The sequence below is a fragment of the Pan paniscus genome, chromosome 5, assembly GCF_029289425.2.
Source record: "Pan paniscus chromosome 5, NHGRI_mPanPan1-v2.0_pri, whole genome shotgun sequence".
Lineage (NCBI taxonomy): Eukaryota > Metazoa > Chordata > Mammalia > Primates > Hominidae > Pan > Pan paniscus.
Genome location: NC_073254.2, coordinates 49,792,130 through 49,813,637, shown reverse-complemented (window position 1 = coordinate 49,813,637; position 21,508 = coordinate 49,792,130). Strand labels below are relative to the sequence as shown.

Sequence of the window (21,508 nt, the reverse complement as noted above, 5' to 3'; positions counted from 1 at the left end):
TCCAAGAAGCAGCCATTAGGTAATCTGGGACATGGCATAGACAATGGCACTGGGCACAGGGCTTCTGACATCATATAAGCAAGGGCCTGGCAGAACGGACAAAGCCCACAGAGACCTGGGTAGGGAGGAAGAGAATGTTTCCAGTGTGGGCAATGCTGAGCAGTAAAGCTGTGTCCTGCAATTTCTAAGCCCTTCAGAGGCACTGGAGCAAGGCACCACTGTTCAGCTTCCCAGCCTGCAGAGAGCACTCAGGGAGGTGGGCCTCAGGGACAGGATATAGCTGAAGCCCTTAGAAGTGACAGGTCCAGGCTGGTTGTGGTGGCTCACGCCTGTAATCCCAGCACTTTGGGAGGCTGAGGCGGGCAGATCACGAGGTCAGGAAATCGAGACCATCCCGACTAACACGGTGAAACCCTGTCTCTATTAAAACTACAAAAAAAAAATGAGCCGGGCGTGGTGGCGGGCGCCTGTAGTCCCAGCTACTCAGGAGGCTGAGGCAGAAGAATGGCGTGAACCTGGGAGATGGAGCTTGCAGTGAGCCAAGATCGCACCACTGCACTCCAGCCTGGGTGACAGAGCGAGACTCCATCTCAAAAAAACAACAAAAAAAACAAAAAAAAAGTGACAGGTCCAACTCCTGAGAGAGAGGAGCTGCACTATCCCAGGATGTGCCAGAATCTGCAGGCCCTGAAGACAGCTTGCACAACAGTCAGGACAGCTGTAGGCCCAAAGCAGAGGCCTAATGGCTTCCCAGGCTAGTGCTCTACACTGTCTATCCTCTTACCAGGCCCTAAGGGAAGGCGTCTAAGGGACCACAGGTGGGGTTGAAAGGCTGAGTAGGAGCAATTCTTCCTGAATGGGTTAAGGCATATATCACACAAGAAGGCCATGGTGAAGAGGCAAGGAGAAAGGCAGCTGAACGAGCAGTCAGTGTAATCTCAGTGCTCTGAGAGGCCAAGGTGAGGAGGACTGCTTGAGGCCAGGAGTTCGAGACATTGTGAGAGCCTGTCTTTACAAAAAAATTGTTTTTTAATTAGCTGAGTGTGGTGGTGTGCACCTGTAGTCCCCGCTACTCTGGAGGCTGAGGCAGGAAGATCCCTTGAGCCCAGGAGTTCGAGGTTACAGTGCACTATGATAGCACCACTGCACTCCAGCCTGGGCAATAGAACAAAACCTTGTGTCAGAAAAGAAAGAAGGAAAGAAAATCCAGACCCAGACTCTGCAAAAATCACTGAATGGGGAAGGAATTTGGTAACTGACAATCATGACTACCTTCTCAGAAAATGAGAGTGGACAAACTGCAAGAAGCTATCCATCTAGGGCTGCTGGTGCCCAAGCTGCTCCACAAGGACTGGCCTTGACCTGTTCTCAAATCTCTCACCTGCCACCACAGCAGAGAGCACTACTAAGGGGTAAGCACGGCCAGAAGTAACAAACTGCTCAAAAGAGTAAGGAGGAGTCCTTGAAAGCCAGAGACTAGACTAAAAATCTGTCCAACACTTGACCTCTACCTCTTTAGAATGATCCACTAAAACCCTGGAGAGATGCTATTCACAGGAACAAGGAAAACCCTCTGGTCCAGTCTACCCAAATCCTTGCAAGTACTGCAAAGGGGGTCTGGGGGTCAGTGGAGAAGGCACTGGCTCAACGACAGGCCATCCACAATCCTATTGCTTTCACAGAAAACCGTGTACAAGAGGATTACAAAACTTTAAAGTCTGGTCAAGCTGGTTCCTTTGGCTCTCCACCGCAGCTCCTAAAGGTTGCCAACTCCCATGTCCAATCTGGCTCAAAGACAGCACAATCATCAAAAGAGGAGCCCTAGAAACCTGGGGCCAGGTGAAACAATGAGCCTTCATTTCTAAACATGAGAGTGGGTCACGCTTTCAGAATCCTCCAAGATCAGACTGGGTAGAAACAAAGGATATGTTATTTCTTTACTACTTCTTTAGAGAACCAATGCCAAATAAAGGAGCTCAAACTGAAGGATATGACGAGAATTTTCTGCTTGGTAAGGTTAAACATCCAGACACACATGGAAGCTGGTGGGCTCTCAAGCCCCAGAGAAGATGATCTATGTGACTGGAAGCAGATGTGTCTGCTCAAGTTCCTGACAAGGTCTAACTACTGCAGCCCCACAGCCCACCAGGGTAGTTATCAATCTGATACCTCATACTATGCCTGGGCAAAGGGAACAGAGCTCTGGGATTGCCATTCCTCTTGGATACAGAGGAAATTAAGCTCCCAGGGAAAAAGAGGGACAATTTGGATTCCCTAGGTTCAGAAAACAACAAAGAAAAAAGAGGGAGAAGAGACTCCAAGAGAACATGTTCAGTGACCAACATCAGAGGCACATTCAGTTGGCCAAAGATTGTCAAAGAGATATGAGAGAAAATCAGCAGCTGTTTCAAGCCACCAATAATAAAAGGGACAGATGCCCGCCAGCCCCAGGGCTATCAGGCCAGCAATCTATTTCAAAACTCAAACGGGAAAAAAAAAAGTTCTGGAGCCAGTACACAGAAAAAAGGTTGAGGACCACAAGTACTTTCTGGAGCACAGCTTCTGGAGAATTCTCTTAGCCCTTTCGGATGGAGCACAGGGTGGAGGGTGGGAGTGAGGGCAGAGAGAGGCTGGGGTATCATGGTATAAGTGTATTCCACACATCCAGAGTGGAAAGACACAAAACCCCGGTTCCTGGAAGGGGAAAAGAATTGGACAAAGCCTCCGGCTACCCGTGGCACACATCCAGCTCAGCGCCGTCTCTCCCCAAGGGTTCCTGGAAGTCAACAGCCCCATAAAGGGGAAGTATTAAAGCTGAGATAAGAAGAATGGCCTACAAATTGGACATCATCTCTGATGCAACACCCACGTACATTCTCCCACACAATCTGTTATTTCCTTTAGTCAATCAGCCTCTTAATTCGATCAAGGTCTGAACACCTCCACCCCACCCCATGGTTATGTCAACTGCAGGTCAAGTGAAAGTAGAGTAGAGTGTGGAGCTAAGGCTTCTCCCTGAAGCAGGGGAAAGGAACACGGAGAGAAAAGGAGGTGGGCGACAGGAATGTAGGGGACAGAATTGATACGAAGGAAATCGGAAAAAGGAGCAAAAACAGGGCCTCTCAGGGAACCAAGGTGAGTCTTAGGGAGACAGGGACTGCAGGCACGGAGTTGGAAAAAGCCTAGGAACACCCTGGGGAAGAGGATGGGGACCCATAATACTAGGAGGGATCAGACCACAGATAAGAAGGGGACAGGGATGGGGAGAGAGAGTAAAGCCTGAGAGAGCAAGGATGGGAGGATGAAGGCTGGAGACAAGGATAACGAGGGGGACAGAGGAAAAGATCCCAGAGAAGACTCTCGCTAGATAGGGCAGTGGATTCGGGAACACCAGAAACGGCTGAAGGAAGAGGTCAGAGGCAGGGGAGGGGAATGGGAGAGGCCCCCGGGCCTGAGACGGGGTTCTCACAAGTGGGAGAAGACGAAGCCACCAGGCCCAAGAGGGGGCATAGAGTAGGGTGGAAGGAGGCCCGTATTTCGGACTCACTCAAGCAGCTATGGGGGTCCAAGGGCGGGGGGGCGCAGCGTCAGCGGGGCGCCTACATGGCAACGCACGACGGCTGATCGGAGCGGGCCGGAGCATCAGGAAGCCGCCGTGACGCTGTCCGCGGACCCCGGCAGCTCCCCGCACCCCGTTCCCCGCCGCCGGGCCTTGCGCCCCAGTCCCGCTGGCCGCCTCGGCCCAGGCCCGGCGCTTCCCTCCGCCACTTGCCTGACCGCTTCTCTCGTCTCGGACTGACCTGTCCCGGCTGCCTACGGCGCCACCGCCGCCGTCCCGCAGGCTCCGCAGAATTCTCCCGCTCCTGCCAAAACTTTTCCCATTAATCCCCAGGTCCGCGGCGGCCGCAGCGTCACACGCTCCGCGGTCCGGCCCCGCCCCCGCCAGCGAGACGTCACCGCGCTGCTCGGCCCTTCCCTCCCCACGCCCCCTTCCGCCCGGCGGCGGCCAATCACCACGCCTCCTGGAGACGCCCCTAATTCTGCCTCTCCGCCCACCGCACGCTGCCCCGGGCCAGCCTGTGGCGCCCTCTGGTGCGGGATGCGGACGTAGCAGCTAAGGGAGGAGCAGGGGAGCGCCAGGGCCAGTAGAACAAGTCCAGCAAGTGACACAAGAGGGAATTTAAAGCTGGAAGGGAATTTCTAGGTCATCTAGTGAAACCTCCTCATCTTCCAGTGAAGAAACTTAGTCCTAGAAAAGGTACGTGACTTGCAGTGACAAGTCTGGAGAGACTCTTAACCCAGTGCTAGGTCCACTGGAGGAGATCATATCGCCTATAATTTTCAAAAAAGGGCTTTCCGCCTTCAAGAGGCTTCTACAACTGGGAATTTACGGTCTTAGAGTTCTTAACCTTTCTTCCCATGTGCTTATGCAATACGCTTATTCACCTAAAATAGGGGACATCCTCCTTATTGTTGTAGAAAATTCTGTTCTTACTTATTAATCCACATCTTTAAGACCTGGAAGGGACCTATTATCCCAACCTACCGCTTAAGATGTACCACAGAAAACTACCTAGCAGCTGGGAGGCAATCTGGTGGAAGAAGTTGGCTTTCATCTGACGATGAACAAAGCTTGACTCTCAGGTATATGACCAATGCCTCCCCTCCATCATCATTAAAGATGACCCCTCCCCTCTCCTTCGGCCACACCTTCCGTAGGCCACAAGCTCCTTAGGCCGCACCTAGCTATCTGGATGAGTGATTTTTTTTTTTTTTTTTTTTTTTTTTGAGACACAGTTTCACTCTGTCGCCCCTGCTGGAGTGCAGTTGCGCAATCTCAGCCCGCTGCAACCTCCGCCTCCCGGGTTCAAGCGATTCTCCTGCCTCAACCTCCCAAGTAGCTGGGATTACAGGCATGCGCCACCATGGCCCGGCTAATTTTTTTGTGATTTTAGTAGAGACAGGGTTTTGCCATGTTGCCCAGGCTGGTCTTGAACTCCTGGACCCAAGTTATCCTCCCACCTTAGCCTCCCAAAGTGCTGGAATTACAGGCGTGAGCCACCGTGCCTGGCAGGGATGAGTGATTTTTTCCCCCTTCTTTCTGCTTCTCTTTTTCTTTTTTTCTTTTTCCCTACTTTTTGAAATGTTTGTGCATTATATTTGTAACTTAGATGTCAACCTCCTTGCCCTTTGAGATTGAGGTAAAAATGGACGGTGAAAGTCAAAGTCCCTCCCTTAACATATTTGCAAATATCTGGGGATTTATATTCTCCTAAATATCTCTGCCTCTGGGTTTCTGCTTTTGCCAGGCTGTTGCGTACCACAGTTCAGAAGTCTGGAGAGGAAACTCAGCTCTCCCTAAGGACTGCCCGCACCCTTCCCACACAAAACATTCACGAGTACAAAGACATTAGGGTACTCTGGGCTCTGGGGGAGGTCATATGATACATGGCAAACAGTTTAAACTCACCCCTCAGAAGTTTTTAAAAGTCCTTTCCACACCCCCAGCTGAGGTGTTCTAACTGGCCCTGCACCCTCTAGCCTCCTCCAAAATCACTAACTCTCCCTCCTGCCCCACCATTCTCTCCTCTGTCCCACCCTCTCTGGAGAAAACACAAATTCCTCTGGCTTTCTAGGGAGAAAGAGAAAGCGACATTTTAACCGTATCTCTTTGTTGCTTAAGTTCCTGCCAACACTCATGCTTTGCAGATCTGTCTACCCCTAATAGGCTTATTTCCCCTGTAAACTAAAAACAAATCCTAAGCCCCCTAACTAATTGAATGGACCCTCTTGGCCAAGGAGACCCCAGAAAAACCTTAAAAACTGAGTTTCCAGACATGACAGGTCAGGGGGTCAGACATGCCTGGTTATACTCCCTCCCTTTTGCAGTTCAGACACAACATCTGACCAGCATCAATGTTAAAATAGAGATCATAGACTAACAGAATGCACTCTTTATGGCAATAAGATACCAAATTATAATCAGGACCTAAGGCTGTGGCAGGTAAGGGTTAAGTCACACACGCCTACACCTAAAGAATAAACTATATTTTCTGCCAGGCACGGTGGCTCACACCTGTAATTCCAACACTTTCAGAGGCCGAGGTGGGCAGATTGCTTGAGCGCAGGAGGTCGAGACCAGCCTGGACAACATAGTGAGACCCTGTCTCTTAAAAAAAAAAAAAAAGAACGGCGGCTCACGCCTGTAATCCCAGCACTTTGGGAGGCCGAGGCAGGCAGATCACGAGGTCAGGAGATCGAGACCATCCTGGCTAACATGGTGAAAACCCATCTCTACTAAAAATACACAAAAAAATTAGCCAGAATATGTATGTTTAGCCAACCTGTTCAGCATAAAACTCCTGTCCCAGCCCCTCTTCCTTTCAAGTACCTTCAACAAAATTCAACAACCCTTCATGCTAAAAACTCTCAATAAACTAGGTATTTGTGGGACGTATCTCAAAATAATAAGAGCTATTTATGACAAACCCACAGCCAATATCATACTGAATGGGCAAAAACTGGAAGCATTCCCTGTGAAAACTGGCACAAGACAGGGATGCCCTCTCTCACCACTCCTATTCAACATAGTGTTGGAATTTCTGGCCAAGGCAGTCAGGCAAGAGAAAGAAATAAATGGTATTCAATTAGGAAAAGAGGAAGTCAAATTGTCCCTGTTTGCAGATGACATGATTGTATATTTAGAAAACCCCATCATCTCAGCCCAAAATCTCCTTAAGCTGATAAGCAAATTCAGCAAAATCTCAAGATACAAAATCAATGTGCAAAAATCACAAGCATTCCTATACACCAATAACAGACAAACAGAGAGCCAAATCATGAGTGAACTCCCATTCACAATTGCTACAAAGAGAATAAAATACCTAGGAATCCAACTTACAAGGGATGTGAAGGACCTCTTCAAGGAGAACTACAAACCACTGCTCAATGAAATAAAGGAGGACACAAACAAATGGAAGAACATTCCATGCTCATGGATAGGAAGAATCAATATCGTGAAAATGGCCATACTGCCCAAGGTAATTTATAGATTCAGTGCCATCCCCATCAAGCTACCAATGACTTTCTTCACAGAATTGGAAAAAACTACTTTAAAGTTCATATGGAGCCAAAAAAGCCCACATTTCCAAGACAATCCTAAGCCAAAAGAACAAAGCTGGAGGCATCACACTACCTGACTTCAAACTGTACTACAAGGCTACAGTAACCAAAACAGCACGGTACTGGTACCAAAACAGAGATATAGACCAATGCAACAGAACACAGGCCTCATAAATAATACCACACATCTACAACCATCAGATCTTTGACAAATCTGACAAAAACAAGAAATGGGGAAAGGATTCCTTATTTAATCAATGGTGCTGGGAAAACTGGCTAGCCATATGTAGAAAGCTGAAACTGGATCTCTTCTTTATACCTTATACAAAAATTAATTCAAGATGGATTAAAGACTTAAATGTTAGACCTAAAACCATGAAAACCCTAGAAGAAAGCCTAGGCAATACCATTCAGGACATAGGCATCGGCAAGGACTTCATGACTAAAACACCAAAAGCAATGGCAACAAAAGCCAAAAGAGCTTCTGCACAGCAAAAGAAACTACCATCAGAGTGAACAGGCAACCTATGGAATGGGAGAAAATTTTTGCAATCTATCCATCTGACAAAGGGTTAATATCCAGAATCTACGAGGAACTTAAACAAATTTACAAGAAAAAAACAACCCCATCAAAAAGTGGGCAAAGGATATGAATAGACACTTCTCAAAAGAAGACATTTATGCAGCCAACAGACACATGAAAAAATGCTCATCATCACTGGTCATCAAAGAAATGCAAATCAAAACCACAATGAGATACCATCTCACACCAGTTAGGATGACGATCATTAAAAGGTCAGGAAACAACAGATGCTGGAGAGGATGTGGAGAAACAGGAACGCTTTTACACTGTTGGTGGGAGTGTAAACTAGTTCAACAATTGTGGAAGACAGTGTGGCGATTCCTCAAGGATCTAGAACTAGAAATACCATTTGACCCAGTGATCCCATTACTGGGTATATACCTAAAGGATTATAAATCATGCTACTGTAAAGACACATGCACACGTATGTTTATTGCAGCACTATTCACAATAGCAAAGACTTGGAACCAACCCAAATGTCCATCAATGATAGACTGGACTAAGAAAATGTGGCACATATACACCATGGAATACTGTGCAGCCATAAAAATTGATGAGTTCATGTCCTTTGCAGGCACATGGATGAAGCTGGAAACCATCATTCTGAGCAAACCATCACACAGACAGAAAACCAAACACCACATATTGTCACTCATAAGTGGGAATTGAACAATGAGAACACTTGGACACAGGGCAGGGAACATCACACACCGGGGCCTGTCATGGGGTGGGAGGCTGGGGGAGGGATAGCATTAGGAGAAATACCTTATGTAAATGATGAGTTAATGGGTGCAGCAAACCAACTTGGCACATGTATACCTATGTAACAAACCTGCACATTGTGCACACATACCCTAGAACTTAAAGTATATATATATAAAAAATTTAGCTGGGCGTGGTGGTGAGCGCCTGTAATCCCAGCCACTTGGGAGGCTGAGGCAGGAGAGTCGCTTGAACCAGGGAGGCAGAGGTTGCAGTGAGCTGAGATTGCACCACTGCACTCCAGCCTTGATGACAGAGCGAGATTGCCTCAGAAAAAAAAAAAAAGAGCAGTGGTTTATAGTTCTCCTTGAAGAGGTCCTTCACATCCCTTGTAAGTTGTATTCCTAGGTCTTTTATTCTCTTTGTAGCAATTGTGAATGGGAGTTCACTCATGATTTGGCTCTCTGTTTGTCTGTTATTGGTGTATAGGAATGCTTGTGATTTTTGCACATTGATTTTGTAATCTGAGACTTTGCTGAAGTTGCTTATCAGCTTAAGGAGATTTTGGGTTGAGATGATGGGGTTTTCTAAATATACAATCATGTCATCTGCAAACAGGGACAATTTGACTTCCTCTTTTCCTAATTGAATACCCTTTACTTCTTTCTCTTGCCTGACTGCCCTGGCCAGAACTTCCAACACTATGTTGAATAGGAGTGGTGAGAGAGGGCATCCCTGTCTTGTGCCAGTTTTCACAGGGAATGCTTCCAGTTTTTGCCCATTCAGTATGATATTGGCTGTGGGTTTGTCATAAATAGCTCTTATTATTTTGAGATATGTCCCATCAATACCTAGTTTATTGAGAGTTTTTAGCATGAAGGGTTGTTGAATTTTGTTGAAGGTCTTTTCCGTATCTATTGAGATAATCATGTGGTTTTTGTCGTTGGTTCTGTTTATGTGATGGATTACGTTTCTTGATTTGTGTATGTTGAACCAGCCTTGCATCCCAGGGATGAATCCGACTTGATCATGGTGGATAAGCTTTTTGATGTGCTGCTGGATTCGGTTTGTCAGTATTTTATTGAGGATTTTCGTATCAATGTTCATCAGGCATATTGGTCTAAAATTCTCTTTTTTGTTGTTGTGTCTCTGCCAGGCTTTGGTATCAGCATGATGATGGCCTCATAAAATGAGTTAGGGAGGATTCCCTCTTTTTCTATTGATTGGAATAGTTTCAGAAGGAATGGTACCAGCTCCTCTTTGTACCTCTGGTAGAATTCGGCTGTGAATCCATCTGGTCCTGGACTTTTTTTGGTTGGTAGGCTATTGATTATTGCCTCAATTTCAGAGCCTGTTATTGGTCTATTCAGAGATTCAACATCTTCCTGGTTTAGTCTTGGGAGGGTGTATGTGTCCAGGAATTTATCCATTTCTTCTAGATTTTCTAGTTTATTTGCATAGAGGTGTTTATAGTATTCTCTGATGGTAGTTTGTATATCTGTGGGATTGGTGGTGATATCCCCTTTATCATTTTTTATTGCGTCTATTTGATTCTTCTCTCTTTTCTTCTTTATTAGTCTTGCTAGTGGTCTATCAATTTTGTTGATCTTTTCAAAACACCAGCTCCTGGATTCATTGATTTTTTGAAGGGTTTTTCGTGTCTCTATCTCCTTCGGTTCTGTTTTGCTCTTAGTTATTTCTTGCCTTCTGCTAGCTTTTGAATTTGTTTGCTCTTGCTTCTCTAGTTCTTTTAATTATGATGTTAGGGTGTCGATTTTAGATCTTTCCTGCTTTCTCTTGTGGGCATTTAGTATATAAATTTCCGTCTACACACTGCTTTAAATGTGTCCCAGAGATTCTGGTATGTTGTGTCTTTGTTCTCATTGGTTTCAAAGAACATCTTTATTTCTGCCTTCATTTCGTTATGTACCCAGTAGTCATTCAGGAGCAGGTTGTTCAGTTTCCATGTAGTTGTGTGGTTTTCACTGAGTTTCTTAATCCTGAGCTCTAATTTGATTTCACTGTGGTCTGAGAGACAGTTTGTTGTGGTCTTTTACATTTGCTGAGGAGTGCTTTACTTCCAACTATGTGGTCAATTTTGGAATAAGTGCAATGTGGTGCTGAGAAGAATGTATATTCTGTTGATTTGTGGTGGAGAGTTCTGTAGATGTCTATTAGGTCCGCTTGGTGCAGAGCTGAGTTCAAATCCTGGATATCGTTGTTAACCTTCTGTCTCGTTGATCTGTCTAATGTTGACAGTGGGGTGTTAAAGTCTCCCATTATTATTGTGTGGGAGTCTAAGTCTCTTTCTAGGTCTCTAAGGACTTGCTTTATGAATCTGGGTGCTCCTGTATTGGGTACACAAATATTTAGGATAGTTAGTTCCTCTTGTTGAATTGATCCCTTTACCATTATGTAATGGCCTTGTCTCTTTTGATCTTCGTTGGTTTAAAGTCTGTTTTATCAGAGACGAGGAATGCAACCCCTGCTTTTTTTTGCTTTCCATTTGCTTGGCAGATCTTCCTCCATCCCTTTATTTTGAGCCTATGTATGTCTGTGCACGTGAGATGGGTCTCCTGAATACAGCACACTGATGGGTCTTTACTCTTTATCCAATTTGCCAGTCTGTGTCTTTTAATTGGGCATTTACCCCATTTACATTTAAGGTTAATATTGTTATGTGTGAATTTGATCCTGTCATTATGATGTTAGCTGGTTATTTTGCCCATTAGTTGATGCAGTCTCTTCCTAGCATCAGTGGTCTTTACAATTTGGCATGTTTTTGCGGTGGCTGATACCGGTTGTTCCTTTCCATGTTTAGTGCTTCCTCCAGGAGCTCTTGTAAGGCAGGCCTGGTGGTGACAAAATCTCTCAGCATTTGCTTGTCTGTAAAGGATTTTATTTCTCTTTCACTTATGAAGCTTAGTTTGGCTAGATATGAAATTCTGGGTTGAAAATTCTTTTCTTGAAGAATGTTGAATATTGGCCCCCACTCTCTTCTGGCTTGTAGAGTTTCTGCTGAGAAATCCACTGTTAGTCTGATGGGCTTCCCTTTGTGGGCAACCTGACCTTTCTCTCTGGCTGCCCTTAACATTTTTTCCTTCATTTCAACCTTGGTGAATCTGACAATTATGTGTCTTGGGGTTGCTCTTCTCGAGGAGTATCTTTGTAGTGTTCTCTGTATTTCCTGAATTTGAATGTTGGCCTGCCTTGCTAGGTTGGGGAAGTTCTCCTGGATAGTATTCTGAAGAGTGTTTTCCAACTTGGTTTCATTCTCCCCATCACTTTCAAGTACACCAATCAAATGTAGATTTGGTCTTTTCACATAGTCCCATATTTCTTGGAGGCTTTGTTCATTTCTTTTTACTCTTTTTTCTCTAAACTTCTCTTCTCACTTTATTTCATTAATTTGATCTTCAATCACTGATACCCTTTCTTCCACTTGATCGAATCAGCTACTGAAGCTTGTGCATGTGTCACGTAGTTCTCGTGCCATGGTTTTCAGCTCCATCAGGTCATTTAAGGTCTTCTCTACACTGTTTATTCTAGTTAGCCATTTGACTAATCTTTTTTCAAGGTTTTTAGCTTCCTTGCAATGGGTTCGAACATCCTCCTTTAGCTCAGAGAAGTTTGTCATTACCAACCTTCTGAAGCCTACTTCTGTCAACTAAAGTCATTCTTCGTCCAGCTTTTTTCCATTGCTGGTGAGGAGCTGCAATCCTTTGGAAGAAAAGAGACACTCTGGTTTTTAGAATTTTCAGCTTTTCTGCTCTGTTTTCTCTCCATCTTTGTGGTTTTATCTACCTTTGGTCTTTGATGTTGGTGACCTATGGATGGGGTTTTTGTGTGGATATCATTTTTGTTAATGTTGATGCTATTCCTTTCTGTTTGTTAGTTGTCCTTCTAACAGTCAGGTCCCTCAGCTGCAGGTCTGTTGGAGTTTGCTGGAGGTCCACTCCAGACCCTGTTTGCCTGGGTATCACCAGCAGAGGCTGCAGAACAGCAAATATTGCAGAACAGCAAATATTGCTGCCTGATCCTTCCTCTGGAAGCTTCATCCCAGAGGAGCACCTGCCTGTATGAGGTGTCAGTCGGCCCCTACTGGGAGGTGCTCCCAGTTAGGCTACACAGGGGTCAGGGACCCACTTGAGGAGGCAGTCTGTCTGTTCCCAGAGCTCAAATGCCATGCTGGGAGAACCACTGCTCTTAAGAGCTGTCAGATAGGGACTTTTAAGTCTGCAGAAGTTTCTGCCTACTTTTGTTCAGCTATGCCCTGCCCCTAGAGGTAGAGTCAACAGAGGCAGCAGGCTTTGCTGAGCTGCAGTGGACTCCGCCCAGTTCAAGCTTCCCTGGCTGCTTTGTTTACCTACTCAAGCCTCAGCAATGGCAGATGCCCCTCCCACTGCCAGGCTGCTGCCTCGCACGTCAATCTCAGACTGCTGTGCTAGCAGTGAGCAAGGCTCTGTGGGCGTGGGACCCTCCAAGCCATGCATGGGATATAATCTCCTGGTGTGCCGTTTACTAAGACCATTGGAAAAGCACAGTATTTAGGCAGGCATGTCCTGTTTTTCCAGGTACAGTCTGTCTCGGCTTCCTTTGGCTAGGAAAGGGAAATCCCCCAACCCCTTGTGCTTCCTGTGTGAAGCGATGCCCTGCCCTGCTTTGGCTTGCCCTCCGTAGGCTGCACCCACTGCCAACCAGTCCCAGTGAGATGAACCAGGTACCTCAGTTGGAAATGCAGAAATCACCCATCTTCTGCGTTGATCACCCTGGGAGCTGCAGACTGGAGCTGTTCCTATTCAGCCATGTGCTAATTTTTGTATTTTTTAGTAGAGACGGGATTTTGCCATGTTGGCCAGGCTGGTCTGGAACTCCTGACCTCAAGTGATCTGTCTGCCTCAGCCTCCCAAAATGTTGGGATTACAGGCGTGAGCCACCACGCCTGGCCAAATTTGTGATGTTTTTTTGAGATGGAGTCTTGCTCTGTCACCCAGGCTGGAGTGCAGTGGTGCGATCTCAGCTCACTGCAAGCTCTGCCTCCTGAGTTCACACCATTCTCCTGCCTCAGCCTCCCAAGCAGCTGGGACTACAGCCCGCCACCATGCCCGGCTAATTTTTTGTATTTTTAGTAGAGACAGGGTTTCACTGTGTTAGCCAGGATGGTCTCAATCTCCTGACCTCATGATCCACCCGCCTCGACCTCCCAAAGTGCTGGGATTACAGGCATGAGCCATTGTGCTGGGCCCAAATTTGTGATTTTTAAGTTAACATTCCTAATAGAGACAGTTTGGATCACGAGGTCAGGAGATTGCAACCATCCTGGCTAACACAGTGAAACCCTGTCTCTACTAAAAAGTACAAAAAATTAGCCAGACATGGTGGCACATGCCTGTAATCCCAGCTACTCAGGAGGCTGAAGCAGGAGAATCACTTGAACCTGGAAGGTGGAGTTTGCAGTGAGCCAAGATCGTGCCATTGCACTCCAGCCTGGGTGACAGAACAAGACTTTCTCAAAAAAGCAAAAAGACAGTTTCTCTCCTAAAAGAAATTCAAGGAGCACTGTTAAGTTATTCTATTTTTCACTTCATTTCATTTTTATATTAAGAATATATGAAATTTAATATATCTAATAAATACCTATCTCTATATTTATTATTTAGAACGCATAATTCTACCTTGGATAGTCTGCTTGAGGAAATAATCCTAAATACATAAAAGGCTTTGTACACAAAAATGCTCATTCAGTATTATTTAAACCAACAAAAAACTGGAGATAACCTAATTGTCCAACAACAGAGAAATGTTTAGGTAAATCATGCTGTATCCTTCTGATGGAATATTATGCAGCCATTAAAAATGATATTTAAAAAGAGTTGGTAATATGGTCTGAGAGACCAAAACACACACCCCTTTATCACTAAGACAGAACCTAAGGTTAAGGAAACAAAGGTTAATTATACGGTTCAACGCAGCTGGCATGGCAACTCCCTAAATTCCTGTGGCTACAGGAAAAACCACATTCTGGATAAACTCTCTCAACAACAGGAGGTATCAGGCAAATGATCAGACCTCTCCTAGCTAATTTACAAGCCAGACCACTACAACTCTGATTGGACAGAGGACTGGCCTTACATTCTTTTCTTTCTTTCTTTTTTTTTTTTTTTTGAGACCGAGTTTCGCTCCTGTTGCCCAGGCTGGAGTGCAATGGCACGATCTCAGCTCACCACAACTTCTGCCTCCAGGGTTCAAGCGATTCTCCTGCCTCAGCCTCCTGAGTAGCTGGGATTGCAGGCATGTGCCACCACGCCCAGCTAATTTTGTATTTTTAGTAGAGATGGGGTTTCTCCATGTTGGTCAGGCTGGTCTCAAACTCCTGACCTCAGGTGATCTGCCCACCTCAGCCTCCCAAAGTGCTGGGATTACAGGTGTGAGCCACCGCGCCCAGCCCTTTTCTTTATTTTTTTTAACATTTTTTATTTTGTATAATTGAGATGGGAGCTCCCCATGTTCCCCAGGCTTGTCTCGAACTCCTGAGCACAAGCAATCCACCCACCTTGGCCTCCCAAAGTGCTGGGATTACAGGCATGAGCCACTGGGCTACAAACATTCTTTTTTGATAAGCAGCTGCAGACCTGAAACCAGTTTCAGCCAGTTTATAGAGGCTCCACACAAACCGTCTTTGTGTTCTACAGTTCACCTTTGATGTAAAGAGCCAAATTCCACCTCATTTTAATGCTGAAACCTGCCCCAAAGTGAACATGGGATGTATGTTACATATATGTTTGCCCATTGCACATGTACTTGGCTCCCCTCATAAATATGTATAGTTTTCCCCCCAAAACCGCTAAATATGTATGACTATTGTGTAGTAGAGACCCTGTGAGGCTTAAAACCCAACCTGCCCTTTCCCTCTTTGAAGAGAATAGACAGCACCTTCAGTCCATGTCTGAGGCTATCTCTTCCTGGTTTGCAAACTGGTATCACTTAGTAAAGCTCTCCTATCTACTATTTAACTATCATGGTGGTCTTTTGGACAGTAATAAAGTGGAAAAATGTTATAATCTGATATTAAGTGGAAAAGGATATGATGATACATATGGAGTGAAATCACACTGTTTTGAAAACTAAAAATTAGCATGGAAAAAAACTGAAAGGAGCCGGGCATGGTGGCGTGTGCCTATAGTACCAGCTACTCAGTAGGCTGAGGCACAAGGATCGCTTGAACCTGGGAGGTGGAGGTTGCAGTGAGCTGAGATTGCTCTGCTGCACTCCAGCCTGGCGTCAGAGTGAGACCCTGTCTCAAAAAAAAAAAAAAAATTCCAGGCGCAGTGACTCAACCTATAATCCCAGCACTTTAGGAGGCCGAGGAGGGTGGATCACTTAACATCAGGAGTTCAAGACCAGCGTGGTCAACATGGTGAAACCCGTCTCTACTAAAAATACAAAAAAAATTAGCCAGGCGTAGTGGCAGGCGTCTGTAGTCCCAGCTACTCAGGAGGCTCAGGCAGGAGACTCACGTGATCCCAGGAGGTGGAGGTTGCAGTGAGCCAAGATCGTGCCACTTCACTCCAGCCTGGACAACAGAGCAAGACCCTCTCTCCAAAATAAACAAAAACAAACAAACAAAAAAACTGAAAGGAAACACACAAAAATGTTACCAGTAACTGTCTTTGGATTGTGGTTCTGCAAGTTATTGTTTTTCTATGTTTTTTTTTCTGAGCATGCTTTTTTTCCATAATAGAAACATTGTTTATTTTCTTCTTCTTCTTTTTTTTTTTGAGATGGAGTCTAGCTGTGTCGCCCAGACTGGAGTGCAGTGGCGTGATCTAGGCACAATGCAACCTCCACCTCCCGGGTTCAAGCGATTCTCATGCCTCAGCCTCCCGAGTAGCTGGGATTACAGGCACCCTCCACCACACTGGCTAATTTTTGTATTTTTAGTAGAGACAGGTTTCAACATGTTGGCCATGCTTGTCTGGAACTCCTGACCTCAGGTGATTTACTCGCCTTGGCCTCCCAAAGTGCTGGGATTACAGGTGTGAGCCACCTTGCCTGGCTATTTTCTAAGAACAACAAAAATCTTCTTTATATTAAGAAAAAACATATATCCTCTGATGCTCTTACCCAATAATCTTAGTTCTACCCATTGGAGGTAAACTAAGTCAAAATTATTTTCTATGTAAGAGCTTTTCTGATGTTTGACATTTGACTTCATTCCCCTATATATTTTCTTTCCTTCCTTCCTTCCTTCCTCCCTTCCTTCCTTCCTCTCTCTCTCTCTTCCTCCCTCCTTTCTTTCTTCTCCCTCTTTCTCTCTCTCTCTCTCTCTTTCTTTTTTTTTGAGACAGGGTCTTGCTCTGTCGCCTGGGTTGGAGTGCAGTGGAGTGATCTCGGCAATCTCTGCTTCCTGGGCTGAAGCAGCAATCTTCCCACCTCAGCCTCCAGAGTAGCTGGAACTACAGGCATTTTCTTCCAGCCTCCTGTGCAGCTAGGACATAGTCACATGACCAAGGCACACCAATCAGATGTATTGGAAGGTGGAAAGATGAACCAGGAAGCATGCATAATTGATTCAGGTGAGTGGCAGCAGCAGTTCCACCCAATTTCCAGAGACAGCCAGGGCAGCAGTTGTAAGAGCAGCATCCAGCATCTGGTAAGATTAGCCAAGGAAGCAGCAGCTTCTGTACCCACAGGTGGCAGCTGGAGTGTGTTCACAAGAACTGTTGTGTGGCTTGATTTGGGTACTGTTTCTGACTACACAGCCTCCAAGACAGCTCATTTGACCTCCCAATTATTTAAGGTACTCCCTTATATTCTACTAATAAATTTCTTTTCTGGAAAGTCAGTTAAGTCAGCTTAAATCAGTCAGTTTCCGTTACTTAAATCACAAACCTAGACTAAAATAGCTTCCTTGAATCTTCATTTTGACTAGATTTGCCCTGGGGGACAGCTCAGAGTGGGAAAAGTTGATTCCTGCCAAGCATCTACAGCCCGTTCCAGACCAGACAGGGATTTCAGCTACCAAAACCTGCTCTGATGCCTGATTATTGTGTAGCTGAACAACTTACAGTGCAGAGTGGGAAGGCTGGATTGCCTCTGAATTTGATTCTCCATAGCCATTTCAGCCTCTAGCCAGCAGGTGGGGGCCTCCTCAGTCTTCTGAAATCAGCCTGCCAGGCATCGCCCTCTCCTTCCCCTCTGCTGCAGGAACTAGAGAGGCGACTCAGTAGGCACCCCTTGGGCCAGGTGGACTCCTGGCAATAGTTGCTAACACGCCTCTTGTACTCCAGCCCCACTTCCCCATCCATCCTCACATACAAGCCACAGAAAAAAAGAAGACGTGGGACCACAAATGCTGCGCATTCCATATGGCCCCTAGGGTTTATGTGTATCTGTGAAGGCATCAGAGACAGGACACACTTTTCTTTGTCAGGGTGTTGGAAAGGACACAGGAGTTATTTTCTAACCCTGGAATTAAAAGACTAGAAAATACATTCTCCTTCCACCTAGAAATGTCCCCCAAGGTTGATGGCTTCTCATGCCAGTCCCATCATGGCTCGCATTCAGGTGTCAGAGTGATCTTCCTTTCATTATATCACTATATCACGCCTCCACTGTCGATCTATCCCTATGTCCCACCATAGAATATTTAAAAGCCTGGAATGGACCCCATTTACAAGTGAGGAAACTGAGGCTCAGAGGTTGGCTTGCCACCTCAAATCTAAACTCTGCGTAGCTTCCAAGAATCTCTATAACCAGGTCTCACTCCACCTTTCTACTCATGGGTTCTCCATAGCAAAATTGCCCTTCCAATCCTGAGAGAATATATAAGAACCATACAGTCCCTTGCATATTTTTTATTTTATTTTATTTTATTTTATTTTATTTTATTTTATTTTATTTATTTATTTTCTTGAGACGGAGTCTCACTCTGTCACCTAGGCTGGAGTGCAGTGGTGCGATCTCGGCTCACTGCAAGCTCTGCCTCCTGGGTTCACCCCATTCTCCTGCCTCAGCCTCCCGAGTAGCTGGGACTATAGGGGCCCGCCACCACGCCCTGCTAATTTTTTTGTATTTTTAGTAGAGATGGGGTTTCACCGTGTTAGCCAGGATGGTCTCGATCTCCTGACCTTGTGATCCGCCCGCCTCGGCCTCCCAAAGTGCTAGGATTGCAGGCGTGAGCCAACCGCGCCTGGCCGCCCCTTGAATATTTTTTAAGATAGTAATTCCAAGCTTTATCTAAGATGAAGCATTTTTTAGCCAATCAATTTTTTAAATTTTTTTATTTTTTGGAAACAGAATCTCACTCTGTCACTCAAGCTGGAGTGAAGTGGCACTATCATGGCTCACTACAACCTCTGCCTCCTGGACTCAAGCAATCCTCCCACCTCAGCCTCCGGAGTAGTAGGGAATACAGGTGCACACCACCACGCCCAGTCTAATTTTTTTTTTTTGAGACGGAGTCTCACTCTGTTGCCCAGGCTGGAGTGCAGTGGCATGATCTCAGCTCACTGCAGCCTCCGCCTCCCGGGTTCAAGCGATTCTCCTGCCTCAGCCTCCTGAGTATTTGGGACTACAGGCACGCGCCACCATGCCTGGCTAATTTTTGTATTTTTAGTAGAGACGGGGTTTCACCATGTTGGCCAGGCTAGTCTCGAACTCCTGACCTCGTGATCCACCCATTTTGGCCTCCCAAAGTGCTGGGATTACAGGTATGAGCCACCGCGCCTGGCCCTACCCAGCCTATTTTTTTTTTTTTTTTTTTGAGACAGAGTCTTGCTCTGTCACCCAGGCTGGAGTGCAGTGGCGTGATTTCGGCTCACTGCAACCTCTGTCTCCTGGGTTCAAGCAATTCTTCTGCCTCAGCCTCCCGAGTAGCTGGGACTACAGGCACGTGCCACCATGCCCAGCTAATTTTTGTATTTTTAGTAGAGACGGGGTTTCATCATGTTGGCCAGGCTGGTCTTGAACTCCTGACCTCATGATCCACCCACCTTGGCTTCCCAAAGTGCTGGGATTATAGGCGTGAGGCACCGTGCCCAGCCCTGGGCCTTTTTTTTTCTTTCTTTTTATAGCTATCTTTTTCCTGCAGTAATTTTTTAAATTTTTAAATTCTTGACATTATAGAACTAAACTGAAATTTATTAACATTCCAGTCTTACATTTCTTATTGACAAACAGAAATAACATTCATGGGTCAAAAAACTCCAAGCAAAGCTAAAACCAGGGAAAAGCTTGTAATACTAAATATGGGTTTCAACATTGACAGCTGAACAGAGAATATTATTTTAAAATTCTTAGCAGATGATAAAGATGTAGAAACTGCATACTTACAAATTATTTACAACGTGGAATCAGGCTGGGCGTGGTGGCTCAACACCTGTAATCCTAGCACTTTGGGAGGCTGAGGCGGGCACATCACCTGAGGTCAGGAGTTCAAGACCAGCCTGGCAACATGGTGAAATCCCATCTCTACTAATAATCCAAAAAGTTAGCTGGATGTGGTGGTGCACACCTGTAATCCCAGCTACTCGGGAGGCTGAGGCAGGAGAATTGCTTGAATCTGGGAGGCGGAGGTTGCAGTGAGCCAAGATTGCACCATTGCACTCCAGCCTGGGCAACAAGAGCGAAACTCTGTCTCAAAAACAAACAAACAACAACAACAAAAAAAAACCTGGAATCACTGACCCCAAAAATTCCACAGTTAGATCATAAGAAAACAGCAGAAAGGGGTTATGAGGGAATCTACACTGCTCTAGCCATACCCCATTCCCTTCTCAGAGAAAAGCCTGGCATTGATTAGATACCAGGCCTGACTAATACTGGCAGCAGAACTAGTGATAGATAGTAACTTGCCTGACAGAGGAACCTTCTTCTGGATTGGCAATTTTGATCTGGGCCCTGGACCTCTTGCACATTTTTTTCTTTTTTTTTTTTAAAGATGGATTCTGACTCTGTAGCCTAGGCTGAAGTGCAGTGGCATGATCATAGCTCATTGCAGCCTTGACCTTCTCATGCACCACACCTAGGTAATTTAAAAAAATTGTTTTTAAATTTTTGGTAGAGATGGGGTCTCACTACGTTGCCAAGGCTGGTCTCCAACTCCTGGCCTCAAGGGATCCTCCCACCGTGGCCTCCCCAGTAGCTGGGACTCTAGGCACATGTCTCCACACCTAATTTTTTTTTACTTTTTGTAGAGACATGGCTCACTATTTTGCCCAGGCTGGCTTTGAACTCCTGGCCTCAAGTGATCCTCCCACCTTGGCCTCCCAAAATGCTGGGATTACAGGCATGAGCCACTGCATCCAGCCACCTTGCACATTTTTAAGATGACATATAGTATTTTTCATCATTAGTTTAAAACATAATAGTTACCGGCCAGGTGCGGTGGCTCATGCTTGTAATCCCAACACTTTGGGAGGCCGAGGTGGGTGGATCACTTAAGCCCAGGAGTTTGAGATTAGCCTGGGCAACATGGTGAAACCTTGTCTCTACAAAAATACAAAAATTAGCCAGTCTCATAACCCAGTCTCAAAATAAATAAATAGATTAAAATTTAAAATAAAATTAAATTAAAAAAATAAAAAAAAAAACAAAAAGCAATAGTTACAGAGGATGCATACAATTTCTGTCTTTTTTTTTTTTTTTTTTTTTTTTTGAGACAGTGTCTCACTCTATCACCCAGTCTGGAGTGCAGTGGCACGATCACAGCTCACTGCAGCTTCAACCTCCTGGGCTCAGGTGATCCTCCCACCTGAGCCTCCTAAGTAGCTGGGACTACAGGTGCCTGCTACCACACCCGGCTAACTTTTTTTTGTATTTTTTGTAGAGATGGGTTTTCGCCATGTTGCCCAGGCTGGTCTCAAACTCCTGAACTCAAACAATCCACCCACCTTGGCCTCCCAAAGTGCTGGGATTACAGGTGTGAGCCACTGCACCCGGCTGCCTTTATTAAAAAGTAAAGGCCATCCCAAATCCCAGCTTCTACCTAAAACTTCCTTTTCTCTGAATTCCTACAGCACTTTGAGCTTCACCGCTCATCCTTGAAATCTGCCTCATTATATTAGCAGCTTTGTTTCACGACACTTTAAATAGACTGTA

The 21,508-nt window shown here is 45.5% G+C and overlaps 1 protein-coding gene across 13 annotated transcripts in view; it reads right to left on the bottom strand.

Moving 5' to 3' along the window:
* PPARD (peroxisome proliferator activated receptor delta) overlaps nt 1–3,967 on the bottom strand; it is an 83,408-nt gene extending 79,441 nt beyond the window's left edge. For 7 of the 13 annotated variants that reach the window (XM_055113498.2, XM_063604849.1, XM_034961914.3 and 4 more), the window contains exon 1: nt 3,801–3,951. The gene's annotated coding sequence lies outside the window, so the exon portion shown is untranslated. Of the gene's footprint in view, nt 1–3,772 lie in introns of all 13 variants that reach the window. The other 6 variants (XM_063604851.1, XM_055113503.2, XM_055113500.2 and 3 more) reach the window with 4 other exon arrangements.
* Nucleotides 3,968–21,508: the final 17,541 nt, after the last annotated feature.